Source organism: Phoenix dactylifera, chromosome 7, assembly GCF_051530095.1.
Source record: "Phoenix dactylifera cultivar Ajwa chromosome 7, Ajwa_hap1_PhDact_Kaust_v1.1, whole genome shotgun sequence".
In the NCBI taxonomy this organism is placed as follows: domain Eukaryota; kingdom Viridiplantae; phylum Streptophyta; class Magnoliopsida; order Arecales; family Arecaceae; genus Phoenix; species Phoenix dactylifera.
Genome location: NC_143196.1, coordinates 2,555,951 through 2,583,270, shown reverse-complemented (window position 1 = coordinate 2,583,270; position 27,320 = coordinate 2,555,951). Strand labels below are relative to the sequence as shown.

Sequence of the window (27,320 nt, the reverse complement as noted above, 5' to 3'; positions counted from 1 at the left end):
ATATTAGTTGGTGAATTTATCAAACACTGGCAGTGTAGTTTAGAAATAAATGCATACCCTTGTGACCTACATTCAAGAATTTCACAGATCATAATAAATTTATATTAATTTATATGATCACGAAAGTAGATATAGGATTAATATAGGTATAGGTGTTATGCCTTGAAAGAGAATATCATATTAAAAAAAAAGGGATTCGGTCATTGTAATTAACAGAATATTAACAATCAGATTTAAATTCATTGAAGGAATTCAATTGATGAAATCCAAGCCCTAGGAACCTTTCATATTTGATTTTTCGGTTAAGAAATTGTACTTAGTCACATCAATTTGGGGTTCTCTAAATAATAAAGAAAATTTATAAATTGATACTTGAATCGCCTCGTTGTGGAAATGATACTTTTTTTTTTGTCCTATTCTACTTGTCACGACCCATGCACTTGTGGTAGAATCTAGGGACTATCATATATCTATTCTATTTAGGGGATAACTAGGCCACCCCGGGAGAAGTAGAACCATAGTCCCTCCAAACAAACACCCGCTAGAGAGCACAGCATAGCATCCGTTTTTCAATGGCTGCTCAACCATCTCTTTGCAACAGCCCCCCTCCAATGGAGTCTCAAGGAAAAAAGGGTGCGGATCCAAGACCTCCTTCAAACTACACCGACCTCATCTCAACCCTCCCCTTGGAGGAAGGCTGGGCACCCATGCGCAACCGAAAATACCAAGGCTTTTGGATCCCCCAACGTGCTCTCACCGGCACCTTGGACATGCAGCAAAACTTCAAGGCTCGCCCCGACGACCTCTGGGTGCTGAGCTACCCAAAGTCCGGCACCACCTGGCTCAAAGCCCTCGCCTACGCCATCATGACACGAGCACAATACCCCTTCCATCACCACCCTCTCCTTCGCCAAAATCCTCACGAGTGCGTCCCTATGGTGGACAGAACCTACTCCAGAGGCCAAGCCCCAGAAATAGAAGCCATGCCATCCCCTCGTATTCTCAACACTCACTTGCCTTGCTCTCTCCTACCACACACCATCAAGAGCTTAGATTGTAAGGTCATATATGTCTGCCGGGACCCGAAGGATGTGTTGGTCTCCCTGTGGTACTTCAATAATGGGTTGAGGCTGCAATCTATGGAGCCAATTCCATTTACCAAGGCCTTTGAGATGTTCTGTGAGGGCAATTGCCCCTATGGGCCGATATGGGAGCATGTTCTCGAGTACTGGGAGGAAAGCCAGAGGAGGCCAGAGAAGGTGCTTTTCTTGAAGTACGAGGAGATGCTAGAGGAGCCTCTGCGGATTGTGAAGAGGTTGGCCGAGTTCATGGGATATCCCTTCTCTCCAGAGGAAGAGAAGGAAGGGGTGGTGGAGGAGGTCATAGAGCTGTGCAGCTTTGACAAGCTGACGAGCTTGGAGGTCAACAAGACGGGTAAAGTACTGCTTCCCAGTATCCCCCTAACCAATAATTCATTCTTCAGGAAAGGAGGGGCAGGGGATTGGAGGAATCATATGAGTTCGGAGATGGCGCGGAAGTTGGACCGCATCACCGAGCAAAAGCTTGAGGGGTCCGGTCTGACCCTCGGTGGTGTAGCTGTGAAAGCATCGGCGGCCATCAATGGTGATGACCAAGCTCTATTCTAGTCGCAGTTGTTTGTGATCTTCTTTTTATTTTTCGAATGTTTAGAGTGAGATTACATAAGAAGTTGCTGCAATCCGGTAACCCCCGCATGGCGTCTCTGTCTCTGCTCTTGCCGTCAACCTTTGTTGACCCCTGGGAGCGTCAATACGGTGTAGCTGCGAAAGATGTCTGTTACTTCATCCATCGACATGTCTTCGTGATGTTTTTGTCTCAGGCTATTAATGCTACATTTATATGTTTTATTTAGAATAATTGCTAAAATATAAATAATAGTGTGTCATATTGTAGTGAAGGGGCTGAAATGGGCCGAATGCAATTCGAGGCGACTGTGATTCGCCTTTGTATTTGAAAGAGTGAAAAAATAATTATTGAAATAAATCATAGAAATTTCACTAAATAATGAAGAAGTTTCTAGTCTGGGATATGAAGCCCAAGTGTTGTTTGTCCAACATTACCGGTCCTTTATTTATACCAGCATTTCTGTTTCCACTATGAATTATGAAAGCATTAAAAATCTTGATTGTAGAAATCTCTTTATCTATTAACCAGATGGGAAGGAGAAAACTCTATGATTTCCAACATCCAGAAGAAATGCTTGAAAAATCATTGCAAATTGGTGCATGCTACCTCATAAATTTCAACATAACTAGATTCTTCTGCCCTAGTTCTATTGTAGAAAAACATATCTTTTAAGAATTCTACCGCAATAAAAATTTCTAATTTATCTTTTTTAATTAAAGGTTTCATTTGTTCAAAACCTTTTTTATTGGATCCCCTGGCAAATTATTCTTTGCAGAAAAATATTGGAGTTGCATTTGATTTGGGTTTGAATGCTTACTTATAGTTTTATTAGTGAATGCTTATCTAAATAGTTGTTTTCATGTTTCCTCTTATTTAGCATTTCTAATTCTTGAACTATAATGTTTTATTACACAAGCATATGCAGTGTATCTAGTGTACAAAGAAAATCTGAAAATCTAGACATCATTGGAATGGTTGAATATAATATCATCTAGAAAATCTCCTAGATGGTCGACCTCTTCATCTGCATTCGGAATTTATTTTTCTTCACGAGAGAAATCTTCTAGGAACTTTTATATGAGATTTTATTTATAAAAAATGTAAGTATCTTACATCAAGGAGATAGGATGGAATGTGTTTTATTTCAGAAAAAAATGTACAAATACCTTTTCCACTTTTCTGATTTATATTTACACTTTTCATGATTTTTTGTGCCTAGAAACACGCCATGTGAGGTGCTACTAATCCGAAGGATACCAACCATGGCTTCAAATTAAAAAGGGTTTTTCCCTTCACCATGCACATGGGTTCCGTACCATTACTTCCTGCAAAAATAATAGCAGGCAGTAGTTGATGTTGTTGATGGGGGAACAAAGATGTATTTTTTTCTCTTATAAAGCCAACAAAGAATGACGACAACAAAAAAAATTAAAAATAAAAACCTGAAACAGCTGTCCGGCACCACACAAGAGGCCTTGCCCATGACTTATTTAATAGGATTAAATTGTTGCCTCTATCTGCTAGTTTATCTAATCCGTAGTGATCTAAGGGCACTGCATTTGGTATGCCACAATCCAAAGACCAAAATTTTCTAACATCTTCAGTAAATATGTTTCATATTCTGATAACATATTTAGGTTAGTAGACTAGCCAGAAGAGGTTTGGGCCCATTGACCCATGCATGCTTTGCGCGGATGGCGCAGAAGAAGACTCCGAATATAAGCCTTCTTCCTTTCCGATGCCGACGGACTCCAGGAGTTCGAGGGCAAGTTGAGCACGACTAGAACCCTAGGTTCTCATGTATAAAAAGGATATCCGGCCTCTTCCTCCTATGGACTCCACCACAGAAATTGCAAGTAATCACCATCGATTACCGAGCTTTTTGCCGAGTTTCTCCTTGGGGCCGGCTGGAAGGGGTTTGGGCTCGTTGACCCGTGCATGCTTTTTGTGTGATGGCGGAGAAGAAGACTCCGGTTATAAGCCTTCTTTCCTCCCGACGCCGGCAGACTCCAGAAGATCGAGGGCAAGTTGAACACGACTAAAACCCTAGGATTTCATCTTTAAAAAGGATATCCTCTTAGTCCTATGGACTCCGCCACGGAAATGGTGAGTAATCACTATTGATTACCAAGCTTTTTCCCGAGTTTTTTCTTGGATTGCCGCCGGAGAAGATTGTTGGATCACTCTTTTGGTCTTGCTGGACTTACGTAAAGGCTTAGAGAATCTAATTTCAACTACAATAATAAAAATCTAATTTCAACGATAATTAAGGTAGAAGATAGAATTTGAATAGTAGATGAGATTTTATAGGAGTTTTCCTATTTTGAATTATTTTATTAATTTTTATAAGTTAGTATTGAAGTCATAACTGCTGAATCTAGCTCTGATTGAATCTATAATTTGATGATATTCTCTTCTCCTTGTTGTCAAGCATCTTTGAACAAGGGTGGATCTAGAGGCCAGGATATATACTATGAGAGCTGGACCCCTAGCCATACCCATGCTTGCTGGTACAGTGGAGTTTTGTGCTCATCATCAACAGCCTGATGAATTCGACCCCTCATGCTCCAGAGGCAGATCCAACACCTACCAAAAACCTACCAAACCAACACGCCATGTGACTTCCCGTCTCTGTGCCCGTCAATAAATGGTGGTTCAGGAAACTCTTTTAGAATGCAGCAGAGACAAATCTTTTGCTACAAAGATGGAGCGGTTCATAATTCAGATATTCTTTTGTTACAAGTGGCTAGATCTTCGAGGATGGATACAGCTTACCTTCACATCCAACGACCCCTGCATAGATCTTAAAGCGATCCATACTCTATCATCCATTTGTCTGCGTAGATATTGGAGAAAACTATCATTGTTTCACGCTTCTCGAGTAATCAAATAGCATGTTAGGTGGTTGACTCAACGCTTAGCAAATAAATCAACAACCCTCTCAACAAATAAATCAACAACCCAATGATAATATCTCTTAAAACAAGGAATTAGTGGACAATTCTGAATTTACCGGTATTTTTAAAGATATTATTTGTTAGTATGAGATATTAACTAAGATATGCAAATTTATTTAATATATTATTGAATAGAATTGAGATAGAATCTAGCCAGGTTTGGCCTGAACCCAGCTTGAAAGAGATTTGGGTCTATAGTCCTAAGCCGTTCCATCAAGCTAAAAGCACATAACCTAACCCAAAGTCACGCCTACGTGCACATTGACATATTTGCCGAGACCACTAGTGATCACTCGCCCATACCTTTTGATTATCAAATTCAAGGGAAATATAATATATTGAATGTGACCTCCATTTTAATTTTCACCAAATAGAAAGAAAAAAAAAGAGAGGCCAATAGTGCAAATTTGAAATTTGTAACCACCTCTATCCCTTACCATACATTCTTGTTCAATGGCTGATTTGCTGCATAAAACAGCGATTTGCAATACCCAGTTTTCCAGTGTAAATGGGATGGTTATTTCCAAGTCCCCAGCAAAAAGAAATGTATCGATTGGACCAGAAATTTCTATGATCGTTTAACTACTAAAATAATAAATTTTAAATTCTAATACCAATACCAAGGCTTAGATATGTCTCTCACTGAACTCATCAACTTTAACTTATATACTTTTTTTTGATTGCGGCAATAATGACAAATCTATGATACGAGGATGCATAAGAGGCTCTCTCTTTTTTTAAAAAAAAAAAATATATAACCAAAAGTATGAAGGTGTCTAATAAAAAAAGTTGCACAGAATGTGTGGATTTGGACCGCAGTGCTCGCTGGGTATACTTTTGGGACAGCATCTTGGGCCTTCTTCCACATGTTGTGCTTATTTTTGGTAGAGAGTTAACCTGGCCCTTTCCGTTCGTGGGCTTAAAAGACTGCATTTATCTTACGCTACGGTGCTTTAAGTTCCGCTTCTAGTTATTCTTTGGCTATGGACCATGCCAAACCTTTTAGGAGCCAACTGATTTGCAGCGGAAGGCCCCAACGATGCCATAATCGATCGATCCATTCTATTTGATCAATTTTTTTTTAAAAAAAAATCATTAGAGACAATATTAGTTTTTCATCATATTTTCAGATTTTGTAGTCGAACAATCTTAGTATATTTTATTTTATTTTCAAATCAAGTTTCTCATTCTCAATCGAATTTGTAAGGGTCGTCTATATAAGGCTCAGGGTTTAGTTTGCAATGGATCCTTTTGCTTGATCAATATAACTTTCATAGAGTTCTCTTCCACTTCTCTTCTTCTTATTCCATGCGCTTGTTCTCTCTCAACAGCTAGCACATGGATGAAGCTTGCGTCATTATCCAGAGAGGTGGAGAGGATAGGACTTGCTTCATGAAATAGAATTATATCCCCCCTTACTTATCCCAATTCAATATAAAAGACTAGCTAGTTTTCCAGCTAAAGAATTGTGTTTGATAGTATAACAGCGGAATAAAGGCCTTATTCATGATTCTACCGCCTACCCAGTACTGTCTCAAAGACAAACTCTAAGATTAAGTTTGTACCATAAAAGTAAAATAAAATGCGTCCATACAGTAGTATTTATCTCCCAGCTAGAAGTTGGAGATGGATGTCGTTGGGGTGTCCCTCCTGATGAAACGAAGAGGTCATTCATACTTTGGGCTAGTTACATGGTATGGAGAAAGCCGCGAAGTAAAGCTAGCTTCATTTTTTGGCGTCTTTCTTATGGAAAGAAAAGAGTTGGGCCGGTTGAGATTGGGAGCTCTGGAAAAGAAACCTTTTTCTCTTAGAAGAAAGCTGCTTCTCGTAGGAGAGACCTTGGAGAAGGAAATCCTTAACGCCCCATTGCTTTAGGTGGTGAAGACAAAGGGTTTTTTTTTTGAAAAAAAAAGCTGGTATGATCTGGAACTGATGATAAGGTCCATCCTCAAATCCTAGTTTGTGGTTGTTCGCCATCCCCAAATCAGCACTCTAGAAGGGTTTTGAGAACCCTATATTGGGCGAGTCCACTCAATCTCTTGTATGTTGAATGTATCGTGTTTTGTGAGAAAATTATCATGCATCTTGAGAGGCGTTATTTCTTATGTCAACAACGTGGTATCTAATCGTACCGTGTCGCATTTGGTGCCAATTACGGAACTAATAGCTTTTAATAATTATTTTTTCAAAACTGCTAAATTTAATTAACAAAATATAATTTAGTCTTTTTTTAGAAAATTGGAATGATATATTCTATCCTTGTTACTCGCTCGTGACTCCCTCTAGCATCATAACTCAAATATCTGGCATCGGAGGGGATCCAGGCCCAAGAATGGATCTCCATTATTGGGGGTAGGTGGAAGGGAATTAAAGGCAATTATGAGTTCCTTGCGGTTAGGTTTCAATCAGAGCCACTGGTGTGTCGGTGTCCACATGTTCCTTGGCCCATTTGCAAGCAGGCCGGCAGCACCAAAATTCATGACATAGAGGTCTCCACCACCAAGTCCTATAGAATCTTTTGTGGGCTGCTCGAGGGATTTGGCCGTCGTCCCATTCGCTTATATGATGCTTGGATGCTGTACTAATCGCTTTAGAAAATAAATATAATATCTCGGGTGGTCCATGGTTGTCCTCCTTACTTAGTGTCTCAAAGGCTTTGGGGAAATTCTCATATTAAATATCACTCACTAGATGCTACGTGAAGGTAAGTTTTAGGGAATCAGTTTCCCAAGATTACTACAGGCGTTGGCTTCATCATCGAAGATGTTTAAAAGAAGGAAAGAAGACCAGAACTTTACTCAGAAAACCAATTCCGAACCGATGTAGTTTTTCAACAATATTTAGAATTTAAACTCTGAAACTTGTACAAGCTATTTGCGAAGGTGTGCCAACCCATTTAGTTTTACTAACAAGGCTACATTGACCAAAACGCTAACGCAAGAGTAATCATCTTTTTCTCAGAATTTAGAGGATGCATGTCATGACCTCCTGTTCATGAGTAGAAGAGTATGGCCATTGAGTTACGGCACAGATTACTGAAACATAAAAAATAAAAGCAGCATATGGACTTAAGAACATGTTTAGTTAGAGAAAGTTGAACTATGAGATTGAGGTAGTTTTAAAGCTGAGAATTCCTTGATCACAGGAAGAAGGTTGCTTACCATTAATCGAGATCGAGATGACCAATGGGAATGGCAAAGTTTATTAACTTCACATAAGCTTCAAGCAACTAAATATTTTTTTTCTCAAAAACATGTACCATACATTGCCAGGAAAATTAATGGGGTTGTCACTTGTCAATTCTCCTTTCTCTCCTTTTTTCTTTTTCTTTTTTCCTTTCCCTTCTCCACTCCCAAAAACAAGCATCCATTCCCTCCTTTTTCTTTTATTTTTCTCTGCCAATTGTTTGTTGATTTATCATTACGTCTGAAGTCCGGACCAACCACTGGACCCGTGCAGTCAGGAAGCTATAATGTAGGCAAATTTAGCTGTATCCCATTCCGACGACCGAAATTATTTCTTCTGCGAGTCAAAAGATTCCTTTTTCTCATTATCCAAGTTAGAGGATAAGAGAAATAATTAAAGAGTGCTTCTTAAGTTAGGAGCTAAAAAAGAGCTACTCTCTTTGCAGTTGTTTAGTTTGGAAGTGTCTCGTTTCTATTTTGATTTTAAAATAAAATAAAATATCTTAATTTTTTAAAATTTAATTTTTATCTTTTTATAGTATTCAAATCTCATTTTGATTTAAATTTCAGTCACGAACCAAAAGCTTCGAGAGATATAGCCATTCTAATTTCCATTCCAATCCAAATTTTGATTTTGATTCCAATTCTGATTCCAATTGCAAACCAAATGTATCTTATATATCTTGCTTAAATATTTTGTCTTTTCACCACTTGCTGAAAATGTCTTTAGCTTAGAGGTACAAAATTAAGAGAGAAAATATATAAAAACCTAGAACCTCACCAAAAAAAGGTTATATAAATGGTAATATAAGATTCCATGACTCTTTATAAGTATCCGAAATCTATTATATATATAGTCGATATGAGAGCAAATATACACTCACGTGACTCTCACATACTTTTTTTTTTGTTTAAGTCTTGGTATCCTCGCCAAGCAAAGGTTCAAATTTATTTACAAAAACCACAAATTTAAGCACAAACACCACAATCTACTCATGGTCAGCTCAAGTAGACCCCACGTTGCAGTGTCTCCTAGCCTATATGGGCTATGATCTGAGTTTGCTCTGATATCATTTGTCACAATTTAAAAACTCATCGAAAATTGCTAGTCTAAAGATATTATTTGAATTTTTTAATCTTGTATAAATATCTAAGATTTATCCAATATATAGCCGATGTAGTATAAAATGCACACACTTACAAATACTCACAAAATGATTTGGAACAAAAAGAATAGAAATAAATAAAAAAAAGAAAAAAATAGAAGACCCAAGGTAGGTTAGATAGCCCAAACAACATCCTAATAAGAGTTTGCATGGAGCAACCCAGAAAGCCGAAGAAAATGCTAAAACCTAAATCCCAATTTTAATAAAACAATCTATTTTACCTTCAAAAAATTAAACAATCTAGATAACGGATAAAGCTTATCGAATATAAGCACTTAAAATTGGGTTTAACTAATTCATATAGTTAATTTGTGACTGATACTAATCATATTTGTTTTAAGAAATGAAGATCCTAGTGCTGGAGAACGGACGAGGACAGATCTTAACTCTTCAGCCAAAATCTTGAGTATAACACCAAGCACTTGATAGCAGATCATAATATTAAATTTAAGTATTGCAAAAGGCAGCAATACATAGAGATTAAGCCAGAAATTTATTAACCCAAGCACCCCAAGATGAAGTGATTACTGGGGGAACAATTCCAACCAAGATTGGAAGAGGTAAAGCACATCAAAATGCAAATCACATTCCATTAGCTTCCACGCCCGCGCTCATCCCGAAGGTCAGACCAGATCCCTCTAGCTTCTGCGAGGTTACCGCGTCCATCCTCCGAGCCATCTCCTCGCTCATGTGGTTCCTCCAATCCCCTGCCTCTCCTTTCCTAAAGAATGAAGTAGTCTGCAGCGGCAGCTTCGTGTTGAGCTTGTGCGTCATGCTCCCGGCCAGTTTGCTCAGACTATCAAAACTACAAAGCCTTATAATCCCCTCGACCACCCCTTCCTTCTCTTCCTCCGGCGAGAAAGGGCACCCCATGAACTCCGCCAGCTTCTTCGCACTCCCCGCCGGCTCCTCCAGCATCTCCTCGTACTTGAGGAACAGCACCTTCTCAGGCCTCCTCAAGCTCTCCTCCCAGAAACCAAGTGCGTGCTCCCATATCGATCCGTAGGGGCTGACGCCGTCGCAATACAAGTCGAAAGCTTTGCCGAATGGAATAGGCTCCACGGAGTCGGGGCTCATCTTGTCGTTGAAGTGCCACCGGGAGATGAACACGTCCTTGGGATCCCGGCAAACGTACAAGAATCGGCTGCCGGATCCTTTCATGGAATTCGGGAGCAGAGGGTATGGTAAGTGGCTGCCGAGCAACCTAGGGGAAGGCATGGCCTCTAATTTGGACGGCCTGCCGTCGGAGAAGAGTCTCTGGATGAAGAGCACGCACTCGTGGGGGTTGGAGCGGAGGAGAGGGTGATCGGCCATGGAGTAGCGGGTTCGGTTCATGATGGCAAAGGCTAGCGCTTTGAGCCAGGTGGTGCCGGACTTGGGGTAGCTCAGCACGAAGAGGTCGTCGGGGCGAGCCTGGAAGTTTTGTTGCATGGCCATGACGTCTGGAAGAGAGTGCTCGGGGATCCAGAAGTCTTGGTATTTCCGGAGGCGGATGGGTATCCAGTCTTGGTTTAGAGGCAGGGTAGAGATGAGATCATCGAACTCTTTCGGAGGTTTTGGAGCATCCTCTCGCTTTGCTTCCTCGGGCGCTAAGGCAAATCCGCCATCGGGAGTTACGGAAGAAGGCGTGGCCATGACGGAGCTCACGGGAAATGGAGGCTTGGTAGCCCTGGAAGGTAATCTATACTGTTGCAGCCTTGCAGGTAACCGCGCGAAGCGGATCTTCTCGAGCCCTATGCCTGGTTATTATTGGTGGTGAGCCGCGTCACGAATTAATAAATGATGATACCAAGTTTATTTTAGTCCTAAAATGTACTTTGGACATTTGACTCGATTCTTATGGTCGTGTTAACTCGATGGACTATATTAGGTCACTCAACTAATTTAGAGAATCCAAATAGAAGATTTTTGAAGCAAATGAGGTTTGTCCAAAAATCAGACAAAGTTGGGTAGATCAAACTGTAATATTTCTTTAATATATTATAATTATATATTTTTTTGATAGAAATCATTATAATTCATTCAACTGCAACGTTATACAAGTAGAGCGAACATGTGGATCTTCAAAAGCACTATTATTTATAATAGAAGAAAAGACAAGTGCCATAGTTATCATTCAACCGGGAGGATTCAGACATATATAGACATTGTTTTACCCCGTAAGGAGACTATGGTATAAAACGCCACATAAATATTAATATTATTTTTTTACAATATATTATTATATTATATATTGCTGTCTCACTGTATAATATGTTTTCATGTTTTATTATAGTTTCTTTTTTTCTTTTTTATTATTTTTGCACCATTTTTTTTGGCGTTGGCAATCTGCAACATGACGATAATGTTTAGATAGCTGTTAAATTATAAAGAAAAGAAAAAACCGAAAATATTAAAAAATACTTTGATTCCCAACAATGGTGCGGTTAAAGGCCCCAATGCCTTGTCCTGTCACCTGTCCTCCTGTGAGCCTGCGAGTAAATTGCCGCCATGCTATAATCCCATCAAATGCATCAATCCTCTCACGCTATGCTGCAGGGACTTTTGGTTCTGGCGTGAGAGAATTCCCAAATATCAAGAGCCAGACAATTGATTTATTTGTTTCCCGGCACCTTTGGCGAGATACCTCATAAGCACAATAATTTAAGTTTCATTTGGCAGAACTGTTGGCAACAGTGCTTTTAAAAATATTTTTTTAAAAATACAACTACAAAAATTATTTGTTGTTAGGTACCTATATTTTTAAAATACTGTAAATTTTTAATATGTATTTGACAAATAAACTAAAAAAATAATTTTAGTATTACAAATTTACTATAAAAAATATTGTATAGTATTACGCAACAAAGCATAATAAAATATAATATATGTTAATATATAAATATATGATATAGTATAATATTACTATAATATAATATTATATTATTCTAATATAGTTAATATAATATTGTATACTATAGCATAATAGTATAAAATAATTCAATATTATATAATATAACATATCTATTTATAGTATAATATAATATTTTGATATAAAATATTATAATTATTATCATTATATATTAATATTTTATTACTATATATAATATTTTAGAAACTAATTTTTTTAAAAAAAATATAAAGGCACATAACCATTACAAGTAAGATTTTCCAATGCTTTTCTTGTTCAAAACGGTGGATAAATAAATATTGAAAAGAAATAATACCTTGATCACGTGATAAGGGAGAAAACAAAGGCCAAATGGGGTTTGTTGTTTGTTGTGTCTCCTACAGATTTTTTTTCTTCGTGCATTATAATATAAACGGACACTTCTTGTAATTATATGATTTTATAATGAATATTGTGGTCTAAAAAATAAATTATTTTTTTTACAACTTAAAAAGAATATTTTATAAATCTAAAATAGTTTCTTAATGCGTGCTAAAAGTACTTTTACGAAAAAGTTTTATTTTGGAGTTTTTCTAAGTAGATGTGTAACAATCCAGGACCTCACCCAAAATGGCTAGCCGGAAGTTATTATTTGAGTTCCTTGATCCTGTATAAGTACCCAAGATCTACCCAGCGAATAACCGATGTGGGACTAAACACACACCCGCATGGATCCTCACATACTCCTCCCGTTCAAATTCTGACGTCCTCGTCAGGTTAAGGGTTCAAATCTAATTACAAACACCATGATTGGCCCGTGGTCAGCCCCAATGGATCCGTGCTGCAGTGTCCCCCAGTCCACATAGATTATGGGTTGTGTCCGCTCTGATACCATTTATAACAACCCAGTATCTTACCCAAAATAGTTAGCCGGAAGATATTATTTGAGTTCTTTGATCCTGTATAAGTACCCAAGATCTATCCAGCTAGGGGTCCTCACAAGATATTTTCAGTTTTTTGATAAAACTAATATAACATTCTAATTTTTTTACCAAATAGTGCTGTTCTATCTAAACTTATTTTGCAAACGGGCCTTAATGTGCGGACAGCCGGGGCCACAACTCAACCTATTAAATATGTCGGGGTCTCGGACCCTCGTGCTGTTAACTTTTAATTTTAACATGTCACTCCCTCACTATCTATCCTATTTAGAGGATGATAACAAGGCCACTCCAGGAGAAGAACAACCATAGTCCCTGCAAACAAACGCCTACTTGAGAGCATAGCATAGCATCCTTTTTTCAATGGCTGCTCTACCCTCTCTTTGCAACAGCCCCCCTCCAATGGAGTCTCAAGGCAAAAAAGGTGCGGATCCAAGACCTCCTTCAAACTTCACCGACCTCATCTCAACCCTCCCCTTGGAGGAAGGCTGGGCACCCCTGCGCATCCGAAAATACCAAGGCTTTTGGATCCCCGAACGCGTTCTCCAAGGCATCATGGACATGCAACAGAACTTCAAGGCTCGCCCCGACGACCTCTTCGTGCTAAGCTATCCCAAGTCCGGCACCACCTGGCTCAAAGCCCTCACCTACGCCATCATGACACGAACCCAATACCCTCTCGATCACCACCCTCTCCTTCGCCAAAATCCTCACGAGTTCGTCCCTATCATGGGCATAACCTACGCCAAAGGCGAAGCCTCAGAACTAGAGGCCATGTCATCACCTCGGATCCTCAACACTCACTTGCCTTACTCTCTCCTGCCACACGCCATCAAGAGCCTAGGATGCAAGCTCATATATGTCTGCCGGGACCCCAAGGATGTGTTGGTCTCCCGGTTCCACTACAATAATAGGATGAGGCCGCAAGCTATGGAGCCAATTCCATTTACCAAGGCCTTTGAGATGTTCTGTGAGGGCAATTGCCCCTACGGGCCGATATGGGAGCATGTTCTCGAGTACTGGGAGGAGAGCCAGAGGAGGCCAGAGAAGGTGCTGTTCTTGAAGTACGAGGAGATGTTAGGGGATCCGCCGCGGATTGTGAAGAGATTGGCCGAGTTCATGGGGTGTCCCTTCTCTCCAGAGGAAGAGAAGGAAGGGGTGGTGGAGGAGATCATAAAACTGTGCAGCTTTGACAAGATGAAGAGCTTGGAGGTCAACAAGACGGGTAAACTGCGTCCCGATTTCGTCCTAACCAATGATTCTTTCTTCAGGAAAGGCGGGGCAGGGGATTGGAGGAATCATATGAGTCCGGAGATGGCGCGGAAGTTGGACCGCATCACCGAGCAAAAGTTTGAGGGGTCCGGTCTGACCCTTGATGCTGTGGATGTGGAAGCGGCGGCCACCAATGGTGATGTCCAAGCACAAGCCTAGTCGCAGTTGTTTGTGATCTTCTTTTTATTTTTCCGATGTTTAGAGTGAGATTACGTAAGAAGCTGCTGCAATCCTGTAACCCCCGTATGTTGCTAGTCTTGGCCGTAGCGTCTGTCTCTGCTCTTGCTGTCAACCTTTGTTGACCCCTGGGAGCGTCAATAAGTTGTAGCTGCGGAAGATGTCTGTTATCTTGTATCATTTTATTTCTCTTGATTTAGTTGCTGTAGTCACGTAAGAGAGCTATATAATATTCCGTTTTTATTAAAAAAAAAAAATGTCTGTTACCTCTATGATCGACGTGTCTTCGTGATGTTTTCGTCTCACGCTATTAATGCTACATTTATTCATTTTATTTAGAATAATTGCTAAAATATAAATATCAGTGAGTCATATTGTAGTGAATGGGCTGAAATGGGCCAAATCACATTCCCAACGACTCTGATTCGCCTATATATTTGAGAGAGCGATAAAAATAATCATTAAAATAAATCATAGAAATTTCACTGCCCATGAAGCTTCTGCTCTTGGATACGAAGCCCAACTGTTGTTTGTCCAACATTACCAGTCCTTTGTTTATACCAGCATTTCTGTTACCACCATAAATGGCCAAAGCATTAAAAGTCTTGATCGTAGAAATCTCTTTATCTATTAGCCCGATAGGAAAGAGGAAACTCTACGATTTCCAACATCCAGATTAAATGCTTGAAAAATCATAGAGAATTCGTGCACGCTGCCTGATAAATTTCAAGCTAACTAGCTTCTTCAACTCTGCTTCTATTGTAAAAAAATATATTTTTTAAGAATTCTTTTTATCTTTTCTAATTAAAAGTTTTATTTACTCAAAACGTTTTTTATTGGATCCCTGCAAATTATTTTTTGCAGAAAAATATTGGAGTTGCATTTGATTTGGGTTTCAATGCTTAGTTATACAGTCAATTCGATTTGGCTCCATTGGAGTGGGGCTGTTGCAAAGAGGTCGTTGAGCAGCCATTAAAGGAAGGATACCTTGAGGAAAATTTTTCTGTGGTGATGGGTCAGAAAATGGTCAAATATGGTGATGGTCATCCTCTTTTGTGTGATCAGCCTTTTATGCATTACATATTCTTTTGATGTGGCTGGATATACTTACATTAGAGTTGTATGAAATGTCTTTTTAAAATAAATAAATAAATAAATAAAATAAAATAAAATAAAATAAAATAAAATAAAAGTAGAAGAAGAAGAAGCAGCAGAAGCAGATAAAAGCACGATTGAGTGCTGTGCATGTTATTATATTATGGTATTTTTTTGGAAATGACCACCAGACGTCTACGTTATCGCAAAAGAAACAAAACAAAACGTATCGCTTCGCTACAAGTTAAAATTATATTGTTTTCGACCGTTACTGCGGGGAAAAAAAGTTCACCACGAGAAAGAATAATTTAATGAGAAGAGTGACCATCCAATTCGATAAAAAAAGTAATAAAAATTAAAGAAAATATATATTATGTCTGTGGGTCCTTGAGCTTAATATTTTGCCATTCAAGCTCGATAATACTCGACTCGAACCGAATCGAGATGATGCATATAATAAGATGCTGCATGCTCCAAAACTAGTGGGGTAGATGGGAGGAAGATGCTTCAGCCCTTTCCGCTACTTTTTCCAGTGTGCCAGGGAGTGAATCATGCATAGCTTGACCCGTGAACCACACCTACCCCAGGAATATCGCCACCAACCTCCTGGACCACATATTGATTTGACAAGCCTGATCTAAAATTTATATTAAAATAGTAAAGGAACATATGGAGTATGAGGGCTTTATATCATTACTTACATATTAACATTTGCCCGAAGGGTACTAATTAAGATGTTGTTTGGGATGCGACAATGATTCCAAGATCAGCCATGACTTAAACGCAACTAGGTCACGTACTTATTCTATCGTAGTTATTGCACCGAAAATCAACCCATTCTAGACATCATACGAGAAATACCACGATGCTGGGGAACTCAACGATCCACTGCTCTAGCCGGGCTTGATGAGGATTTGTAGCAGACGGTCACTATAGAGATCCTGGTTGAATTGCCGTGCTTCAATTTGAAATAATGCAAACGTAAAAATCTTTTTGTCGGAGTGTGTCCGACAGAAGACCCTCAAATACCTCAAAGAACCAAAAGAAGTTCTTTTGCAGTCCGTTAGGACATCTAAGCACTTATCCTCTGGGTTCCCCCTAGAGATGATTGTATAGATGGAGAATGCCTACCACCGCAGAATTAGGACACATGGGTTGGCCAAAAATGACTAGCCTCGGTACAGCCCGAATATCAGATGCAAGTGTCTCGCACTCAGATGACGTATTACCTATCATATCGGCAGGATTTCGGTGATCACCTAGTATCCTGGCTAGGATGCTGCCAACATTGGGAGCTGTTGAGATGCAAACCCGGTCGCGCAACATCTGGCCTGCCAAGCAGCAGCTTTTGACTAGCTGCACACAAACGTCGTGGCGAATACTAATTGGACGGTCCTTTTGGTAAACTATTGTCAACCTGGATGCACATTAGTAGTGATATTGGGTTGAAATTTAGAAATAAAATATCTCTTAGCTTCGTGGAAAAAAGTAGTCAGAGTTCCTTCAATCTATTCAGCCCCAATTAAATGTTATAGAATATTTCAGAGTTGGTTTTTAGCCGGTGATCTTAAATTTTCATGGTATATCAAACATGTTAGCTCGAGATATTCGGAAAATTTTAATCAGTGTAATATAGCATACTATATGTGGTAATCTTAAATTATTAGAGATTAGATAACTTCAAGATAAGGATCATCATTGATCCAAGATCACCATAGTGATTCTATTTGGATCACCAAATGCCATTTAAAATGATTATCTTTATTAATTAACGATAATATATTTTATTTTTATATTAACTAATTATAGCTATATATATTCTTGGGAAAAAAACTACAGTCAAATATACTATTTCATTTGTCACTAATCTTCAAAATTTTTATGCAAAATTCTTAAAAATATCTCCATCTCATTTATCGGACTAGTTGAGTTTGATGAATTCATTGGACAACTAGACCTTGATGAAGACAACGTGTCATTAGGTGCCTCATCACACCATCCGGCAGACTTCCACCTCTTTTAGCATGAGTGTGGGAGAGAGCAATTGCCATGCATCTTTTGATTCAATTAGTGAAATTGTTAAGGCTGGTTTGGTGGACATCAATTATTTTTAACCCACTTATTCTGCTTATAGAAGCCTTTATATTTTTTTCATTTTAAAGCTAGTGTCCGTTGGGATTGGGAGATAACAACAAACTAGACAATTAAAGTACAACAGAATCAACAACTCTCCCACCTTATATAAACCTGTTAGAAAACAAACAACTAGAACCAATCCACCTAATATATATATCAAGGTATTCACAAATACTTAGCTGATAAAAAAAAAGAACACAAAAGGAACATCAAATTCTTATGTGGAAAACCTCCCTAATGTGGAGAGTAAAAACCAGGGGACCGTAGTCCACCCAAAATCTTCCACTATCAACAAATAATGGGTATACAATCTGTTCTCTCTAGCCAAAACTAGAGGTATATATCACCACATAATCTCAAGAATAATATTCTTGGCAAACATCAATAATAAAAGAGAAAGATTGAGAAGATCTCACATAAACAGCAGCCACGTTTCTGCAAAAGCTGACCGTGCTAGAAGACTGCAAATGAAGATCACACTGTACAGATCGAAGAACCACGTGTTGCGAGCCTGCTGTCCAAATTTTATCTCGATCGAACCACAGATCACCTCCGATCGTCATTTGATCAAGACTGCACGTGGAATATCAATTATGTATCTTCTCCGCTGCCTCCCTCTATTTTTAACTCGTGGAAGATGGCTCACATACCCAGCCTTCTCAACATAAAAGGTTGCCCTAATGGGCGTCACATTTTGGGCCAAAAATAGTCCAACGAAATAGGCTAAAACTAATTAATTTAGCCCACATTTGTTGGGCTAAGTCTCCTCCAACATAGGAGGGATAACCCAACAAATCTCTCCCTCCCGACTATGTGGAGGGATTCACCATCCCGGCGATCAATCGACATGCCTCAAGCTTTTCTCTTGGCAAAGATTTCGTCAACATATCAGAACCATTATCATCTGTATGAATTTTCTTAAGTTTCAATAATTTAGAACTCAGAACATCTCGAATCCAATGGTATCTCACATCAATATGCTTCGATTTTGAATGAAAGGTAGAGTTTTTACCAAGATGGATAGCACTCTGATTATCACAATATAACACATAGTGCTCTTGCTTGAAACCAAGCTCTTCAATATATTTTCTCAACCATAGCAACTCTTTACATGATTCTGTTGCTGCAATAAACTCTGCTTCGGTGGTAGAAAGTGCAACACACTTCTGTAACTTTGCTTCCCATGCCATGGCTCCTCCTGCAAAAGTAATTAGATAACCTGAAGTAGATCTGCGAGTATCAACATCTCCAGCCATATCTGCATCCGTGTAATCAACTAGCATAGGTTTCTCACATCTAAAGCTAAGTTTCAAACCGGATGTACCTCGAAGATATCTCATAATCCACTTCACGCATTCCAATGCTCTCTTCCTAGATTTGAAAGAAAACGACTAACTGTGCCAACTGCATGAGCCATGTCTGGTCTTGTACACACCATTGCATACATCAAACTTCCTACCGCTGAAGAATATCGAACTTTCTTCATATCTTTCTTTTCTTCATCTGTAAAAGGACACTGTTTAGTGCTCAATTTAGAGTGAGTAGCACGAGGAGTACTAACTGTTGCTGGTGGTCCAAACCGAGAACGATTGGCACAGCGGTGTGAACGGGGTTCCGTTTGAGTTGCCTTGGTTGGTGTTGATTGCGCTCCACCTTCCACCGGGAAACCTGCAAGCAAGCCTCGCACCACCACTGGGGTAGTGGGGGCCCTCCGACGATCAAGTCAGAGGAGATTGGAGGAGAAGGAGAGATAATAGTAGCAAGTAAGAGAATGCTCTGGAAGTTCTTGCTTACCTCCCCCCTTCTCCCCCCAGCCGCATATATACCGGGCTGGGGGGTCCTTTTGGGGGGTTGGTCATCGTGTAGCACGATGGAGCTGCCACTGATATGGCCGTTACAGGGCATCGTGGGGCAGCGCTGGGTACGGCCATGACAGGGCGTAGTGGAGCTCCGCTTTGTACGGCTGTTACAGGGGATCGTGGAGCAGCGCCGGATACGACCGTTGCTGGGTGTAGTGGAGCAGAGGGCCGCGGCGTGCCTCTGGGGAATAGCCTGTCGTTGTCGAGAGATGTCCGACTCGGGGTCGGGCTGCGGAGACGAAGATGTCCGACTCGGGGTCGGATTGCTGGATCAAGGGGCTGCCGACTCGGGGTCGGGCTGCGGAGCCGAAGATGTCCGACTCGGGGTCGGATTGCTGGGTCAAGGGGCAGCCGACTCGGGGTCGGGCTGCGGAGCCGAAGATGTCCGACTCGGGGTCGGATTGCTGGATCAAGGGGCTGCCGTAGTCTTCCTGGGCGCGCGTGCCGGTCACGTGGGGCATGGTGGCTAAGTTCCCCCGTAACAGTAGCCCCCCACTTCCGAGCCTGGAACCAGAAGGGGAACGGGTGAAGGGAGTGATGCTTCGAGATTGCCGCCATCCCTCGGAGAGGCGCGCGCGCTTCGAGCTCCCCGTCTTCTTTATGGCGTATGGCGGTTGTTGCTGACCTGGCAGTCTGAGGATTTCGGCGGACATCCTTCCTTAATGGCGTCGATTCGCCTTTGGGGCGCGAGCGATCCTTCGGCAGAAACAGAGTGTTTCTTCATTTCACTTTCGTCCTTCCTCTTTTTAACTCTTGGTAGCGTCTCGCCGACTCCTGACTCTCGAAGTTCTTCCGGCGCTAGGCCAGGCATCCGAGGGTTAGGCCTCAGGAGATTCTTCCGGCGCTAAGCCAGGCATCCGAGGGTTAGGCCTCAGGAAATTCTTCCGGCGCTAGGCCAGGCATCCGAGGGTTAGGCCTCAGGAAATTCGTCCGGCGCTAGGCCAGGCATCCGAGGGTTAGGCCTCAGGAAATTCTTCCGGCGCTAAGCCAGGCATCCGAGGGTTAGGCCTCAGAAAATTCTTCCGGCGCTAAGCCAGGCATCCGAGGGTTAGGCCTCAGGAAATTCGTCCGGCGCTAGGCCAGGCATCCGAGGGTTAGGCCTCAGAAAATTCTTCCGGCGCTAAGCCAGGCATCCGAGGGTTAGGCCTCAGGAAATTCGTCCGGCGCTAGGCCAGGCATCCGAGGGTTAGGCCTCAAGAAATTCTTCCGGCGCTAAGCCAGGCATCCGAGGGTTAGGCCTCAGGAAATTCGTCCGGCGCTAGGCCAGGCATCCGAGGGTTAGGCCTCAGGAAATTCTTCCGGCGCTAAGCCAGGCATCCGAGGGTTAGGCCTCAGAAAATTCTTCCGGCGCTAAGCCAGGCATCCGAGGGTTAGGCCTCAGGAAATTCTTCCGGCGCTAAGCCAGGCATCCGAGGGTTAGGCCTCAGGAAATTCCGCTCGTTGGTCGGCCAAGGCTGGCGCAAGCCGAGGCGACCGATCGGGGCTTCAGGCTAGTCTGCTCCCGGGATGATCATCGGGTTAGCCTGGCATCCGAGGGCCGAGCCTCGGGAAATTCCGCTCGTTGGTCGGCCAAGGCTGGCGCAAGCCGAGGCGACCGGTCGGGGCTTCAGGCTAGTCTGCTCCCGGGATGGTCATCGGGTTAGCCTAGCATCTGAGGGTTGTTAGGCCTCAGGGAAATTCCGCTCGTTGGTCGGCCAAGGCTGGCGCAAGCCGAGGCGACCGGTCGGGGCTTCAGGCTAGTCTGCTCCCGAGATGATCATCGGGTTAGCCTGGCATCCGAGGGCCGAGCCTCGGGAAATTCCGCTCGTTGGTCGGCCAAGGCTGGCGCAAGCCGAGGCGACCGGTCGGGGCTTCAGGCTAGTCTGCTCCCGGAATGATCATCGGGTTAGCCTGGCATCCGAGGGCCGAGCCTCGGAAAATTCCGCTCGTTGGTCGGCCAAGGCTGGCGCAAGCCGAGGCGACCGGTCGGGGCTTCAGGCTAGTCTGCTCCCGGGATGATCATCGGGTTAGCCTGGCATCCGAGGGCCGAGCCTCGGGGAATTCCGCTCGTTGGTCGGCCAAGGCTGGCGCAAGCCGAGGCGACCGGTCGGGGCTTCAGGCTAGTCTGCTCCCGGGATGATCATCGGGTTAGCCTGGCATCCGAGGGCCGAGCCTCGGGGAATTCCGCTCGTTGGTCGGCCAAGGCTGGCGCAAGCCGAGGCGACCGGTCGGGGCTTCAGGCTAGTCTGCTCCCGGGATGATCATCGGGTTAGCCTGGCATCCGAGGGCCGAGCCTCGGGGAATTCCGCTCGTTGGCCACGCGCCTGTCACTTGCCGCTCGACGGGATTTCTCCGTGGCCAGCTGCGATCGTGTTTCTCCCCCTCTCGAAGCGTCGCCTGGGGAACACTAGAAGGCCATTAAATGCTAATTGAGGCGTTACCTGGGAAATCGGACCGGCCAGTTGCTGCTTGCGAGGAGTGCCAGTTAAGCGGCCGCGATACGCGCGTTCTTCGAGGCGGATGCGGCCTGGGCGCGTGCGGAGATACGTGGGCCGCGGGATACACGCCGTCCGGAGTGTTCGGAGTGTCATCGTGGGGGGTCTGAACCCCCTTTACATCTTCATCACAAAAAGTGATTACATTACCGACCCTCTGCCTCTTTGCGACGGCTGCCCCTGACGCTTCAGTCGAGCCCCCTGCGTTCCTCTCGGGCCGGGGGCAGCCCCCAGTGATAGTGTGGATCACGCCCGCGACGGGTCGATTCTGCTCCCGAGGCTCCTGAGGGGCCGGGTCGGCCGGACGCGGGTCTGCGGGGGGACGTCGGTCGTTCACATATCGACCGAGACGCCCTCGGCGGATGAGAGCCTCGATCTCGTCCCGAAGCTGGAAGCAGTCTTCGGTGTCGTGGCCGTGGTCCCGGTGGTACTCACAGTACGCCCGAGAGGGCCTCCTCCCAGGAATCTTCTTCATCTGTCTCGGGACCGGGAGGTCCTCCCGCCCCTTGATTTCCATGAGGATCTGGGCCCGGCGAGTCAGGAGAGGAGTGTACCGGTTGAAACGTCGGGGCGGAGAACGAGGGCGTAGGGCGCCGTGGTTCCTCGCCGGCGACAGGCTTCTGCGCCGACGTTGAGGCGTCGGGCTCCTCCTCTGGCGTGCCTCTTTTCGCCTTTTCTTCCCGAGCTTTGGAGGGATCTCGGCGGCCTCCTTGCTCCGGTGGGCGGCCGCCTCCTCGGCGTCCGCATACTGGTTCGCCCGGGACAACAGCTCCGGGAAGCTCCGCGGCAGGCGTTTGTCCAGGGAGAAGGTGAGTCTGCCCTTTCGGAAGCCACGCTTCAGGGCTGAAAGAGCCACCTCCTGGCTCAGGTTCCGGACTTCCAGCGTAGCCTTGTTGAAGCGGGTAAGATAATCCCGCAAGCTTTCCCCCTCGTTTTGCCGGACATCAAAGAGGGAGTCGGAGACCAGTCGCCGCCGGCTACTGACGGCGAAATGGGTGATGAAGAGGCGAGTAAACTGGTCGAAGGACTGGATTGAGTTAGCCTCCAAGCCGGCGAACCACGCCTTTGCCGGGCCACGGAGGGTCGCCGGGAAGGCCTTGCAGAGGAGAGGATCTGATGCTCCGTGGAGGAGCATAAGGGTCCTGAAACTCTCGACGTGATCCCGCGGGTCCGCCGCCCCGTCATAGGGCTCGATCGCCGGCATTTTAAACCCCGGCGGATTCGGGGTCCGCAGGATCCTCGAGGCAAGCGCCGGCTGGGAGGAGATCTCCAAGTCGGCGAAGGGATCTTTGGAGTGGCCCTTCAGGACCTGGAGTTATCGGTGGAGATCGTCCACCCGCCGGTCCAGGGAGCGCGACCGATGGGTGGGAGACAAGGAGCACCGAGAGGGGGACCGACTGGAGCGCGGGTTCCTTGAGGACTGGGGGATCTGGGAACGCGCCCGGGCCCGCCTCTCGTACCCCGCGCAGCTCCGATGGGAAGGTCCCGGCAGAATGGACCGTGCTCGAGAATCTTCCTCGCGCCGGCGCTCCTCCCCATGGGAGAGGAAGGAGCGCGGGTTGAGGAGGACAGGTGAGCGCTCAGGGAGCAGCGGCTCCTGGGCCCGCTGCGGCGCCCGAGACATCACACCCTGCAGGTTCTGCACTGCCTCCGCGAGGGTGCGAACCTGCTGGGCTAACTGGTCGAACTGAGCGGCTTCGACCATCTGAATGGGAGGTGGAGCGGTGGAGTGTTGCTGAGGATGTGTTGGAGACGCAGCGGCCTCCCGGCCGGAGGCGCGAGAGGCCCCGCGACCGGAGGCATTGGAAGCTCCACGACCACCTCGCCGTGCCATTACGATCGCTCTGAGATTCGGTTGCCCTTCCTCTAGCGCCAACTATTGCTGGTGGTCCAAACCGAGAACGATTGGCACAGCGGTGTGAACGGGGTTCCGTTTGAGTTGCCTTGGTTGGTGTTGATTGCGCTCCACCTTCCACCGGAAAACCTGCAAGCAAGCCTCGCACCACCACTGGGGTAGTGGGGGCCCTCCGACGATCAAGTCAGAGGAGATTGGAGGAGAAGGAGAGATAATAGTAGCAAGTAAGAGAATGCTCTGGAAGTTCTTGCTTACCTCCCCCCTTCTCCCCCCAGCCGCATATATACCAGGCTGGGGGGTCCTTTTGGGGGGTTGGTCATCGTGTAGCACGATGGAGCTGCCACTGACATGGCCGTTACAGGGCGTCGTGGGGCAGCGCTGGGTACGGCCATGACAGGGCGTAGTGGAGCTCCGCTTTGTACGGCTGTTACAGGGGATCGTGGAGCAGCGCCGGATACGACCGTTGCTGGGTGTAGTGGAGCAGAGGGCCGCGGCGTGCCTCTGGGGAATAGCCTGTCGTTGTCGAGAGATGTCCGACTCGGGGTCGGGCTGCGGAGACGAAGATGTCCGACTCGGGGTCGGATTGCTGGATCAAGGGGCTGCCGACTCGGGGTCGGGCTGCGGAGCCGAAGATGTCCGACTCGGGGTCGGATTGCTGGGTCAAGGGGCAGCCGACTCGGGGTCGGGCTGCGGAGCCGAAGATGTCCGACTCGGGGTCGGATTGCTGGATCAAGGGGCTGCCGTAGTCTTCCTGGGCGCGCGTGCCGGTCACGTGGGGCATGGTGGCTAAGTTCCCCCGTAACACTAACCATTTTAGCTTTGTCCATATTAAACTTCTGAAACACTTTCCCAATGTACTTTTCTTATGACATGTACAACTTCTTAGCATCTCTGTCTCGATTAATCCTTATGCCAAGGATTTGTTTTGCTGACCCTAAGTCTTTCATAGCAAAAGACTTATTTAAGTGCTTCTTCAACCTATCAATCCGAGAAGCATTCTTGCCAACAATCAACATGTCATCAACATAAAGCAACAAAATGATAAAATCATCATCATTAAATTTCTGTACAAAAACACAATGGTCAGAAATTGTCTTCTTGTAACCATGCTCCCCCATAACTGACTCAAATTTTTTGTACCATTGTCTCGGTGCCTGCTTCAAGCCATAAAGACTTTTCTTTAATCTGCATACATAATCCTCTTTTTTCTTTACCTCGAAACCTTCTGGCTGCTCCATGTAAATTTCTTCCTCTAAGTCACCGTGAAGGAAAGCAGTCTTGACATCCATCTGCTCAATCTCTAGATCAAGACTAGCTGCTAAATCGAGAACAACCCGAATAGATGATATCTTCACAACTCGAGCAAATATTTCATTAAAATTAACACCTTTTTTTTGGCTGAATCCTTTGACAACCAATCTAGCTTTATACCGTGGACATGATGAGTGTTTTTCTTGCTTCACTCAGTACACCTACCTATTCTTTAAAGCTCTTTTGCCTTTAGGCAACTTTACTAACTCAAAGGTGTGATTCTCATATAGTGACTTCATTTCATCCTTCATAGCCTCAATCAATTCTTTCTTGTGTTCATCTTCCATTGCTTCTTCATAATTTTCGGATTCTCCCCCGTCAGTAAGTAGAACATATTCATTAGCTGAATACCGTGTGGAAGGTTGTATGTTTCTGTTGGACCTTCTAAGTTGAGCTGGAACGTCTGGTTCTTACAACTGATTATCAGCATCATTATTTGCTTCAGCCTGTATGGGAGCATTTTCATTCACATCAATTGCATCTGGCTGGTCATTCTGCAACTCATCAGCATTTTCTGGCACTGGTGTTGGTGCTATAGGAACTGGATCTAAGTCTATCATGTCATCACTATACTGTGGCTCTATCTTATCTGCTTTCTCAATATCCTGTATGGTTTGATCTTCCATGAACACGACATCATGGCTTCTAATAAGCTTTTTGCTGACTCGATCATAAAACTTGTACCCAAAATTATCCTGGCCATACCCTAAAAATATGCACTATCTAGTTTTAGCATCAAGTTTGGACCTTTCATCTTTGGGAATATGCACAAATGCCTTGCATCCAAAGACATGAAGATGATCATAAGAAACATCTTTACCTGTCCAGACTCTGTTTAGCACATCAAACTGTAAAGGAACACAAGGTGTGAGATTCAACACATGTACAACTGTACTCAAAGCCTCACCCCAAATGGATCTTGGCAAACCTGCTTGTGAAAGCAAACATCTGACTCTCTCCACCAATGTCCTATTCATTCTTTCTGCCAAACCATTCAACTGAGGTATCTTTGGAGGTGTTTTCTGATGCCGAATATCCTGTTCTCTACAATAATCATCAAATGGACTTAAGTATTCTCCTCCATTATCTGTTCGGATACATTTCAGCTTTCTCCCTATTTCTCTCCCAATTGAGGTCTGAAACTGTTTGAAAACATTCAATACATGATCCTTTGTCTTCAAGGTATAAACCCATATCTTTCTTGAATGATCATCAATGAATGTCGCAAAATAACGAGCACCACCAAGTGTTATTGTCTTCATTGGACCACAAACATCTGAATGCACCAGATTAAGTGCATTTGGTTTTCTAGAAGGAGGGGATACTTTGAAGGAAACTTTGTTCTGCTTACCTGCTAAACAGCGAGCACAATTTCTCAGATGAGTACTCTTCACTCCATGTAGTAGTCCTTTCTTGGCTAACATCGATAAGCCTTTCTCACTCATGTGACATAGTCTTTTGTGCCATAACTCAACTGTATCGTCATTCTCCATTGCATTGATACTGGTTCTGGAGAGCCCTGTCTGTAACAAGTATAAAGTTGAGTACTTTTTACCTGTAGCCACAACCAAAGCTCCTTTAGTATGCTTTCATCCACCATCAGAGAAAGTATTGCAGAATCCTTCATCATCAAGTCTACCCACAGAAAGTAGGTTATAACGGATGTTGGAAATATGTTTCACATTTTAAGAACCAACTTTGTGACATTGTTGGTTTCTAAACAAACATCGCCTACAACGACAACTTTGGCTATGCCACTATCTCCCATTTTTACAACCCCAAAATCACCAGCTATATAGGTTGAAAAGAGATCCCTCCGCGATGTAGCATGAATAGAAGCATCACTGTCAACTACCCAGCTCATCTCATGACATGCAAGATTAACAACATCAACATCACAAGCAATAAGAAAGTTTTCAATAATGGAAACCTGATCTTTATCATTATCATCTTTCTTCTTATCTGTATCTTTGTTTTGCTTGTTTTCCCTCTTCAACTTCCAACAATACTTCTTGATATGCCCCTTTCCACCACAATGATAACACTCAACATTAGCGAATTTATTGGACTTACTTCTGGTCTTGCCTCTGTACTTCGAATCTCTGCTTTTATTCATCTCCCTCGTCTCGGTAACTAAGACATCTGACTGTGAAGAGGAACCCTATGATTTTCGTCTCATATCTTCATTCAGATCACTTCCATTGAGATAACACCATTCGGGGCTGAGTTAGATAATGTTGTCCTCACTGTCTCCCACAAGTTCGGCAGAGTGCCTAGAAGCCATAATCCCAGTACCTCATCATCAAAATTGATACCTATTGTGGCCAACTGATTAATGATCCTTTGGAATGTATTTAA

At 43.7% G+C, this 27,320-nt stretch overlaps 3 pseudogenes across 3 annotated transcripts; 2 read left to right on the top strand and 1 right to left on the bottom strand.

The window, feature by feature from the left end:
* Positions 1–459: 459 nt before the first annotated feature.
* Positions 460–2,041, top strand: LOC103697485 (flavonol sulfotransferase-like pseudogene; annotated as a pseudogene). The gene has a single exon (XR_015967167.2). The product of XR_015967167.2 is annotated as a flavonol sulfotransferase-like pseudogene (transcript).
* A 7,341-nt stretch (positions 2,042–9,382) lies between these two features.
* Positions 9,383–10,737, bottom strand: LOC120111103 (flavonol sulfotransferase-like pseudogene; annotated as a pseudogene). Its single transcript, XR_015967168.2, has one exon. The product of XR_015967168.2 is annotated as a flavonol sulfotransferase-like pseudogene (transcript).
* A 2,269-nt stretch (positions 10,738–13,006) lies between these two features.
* Positions 13,007–14,457, top strand: LOC120106599 (cytosolic sulfotransferase 12 pseudogene; annotated as a pseudogene). The gene has a single exon (XR_016395855.1). The product of XR_016395855.1 is annotated as a cytosolic sulfotransferase 12 pseudogene (transcript).
* The last annotated feature ends 12,863 nt before the right edge of the window (positions 14,458–27,320 follow it).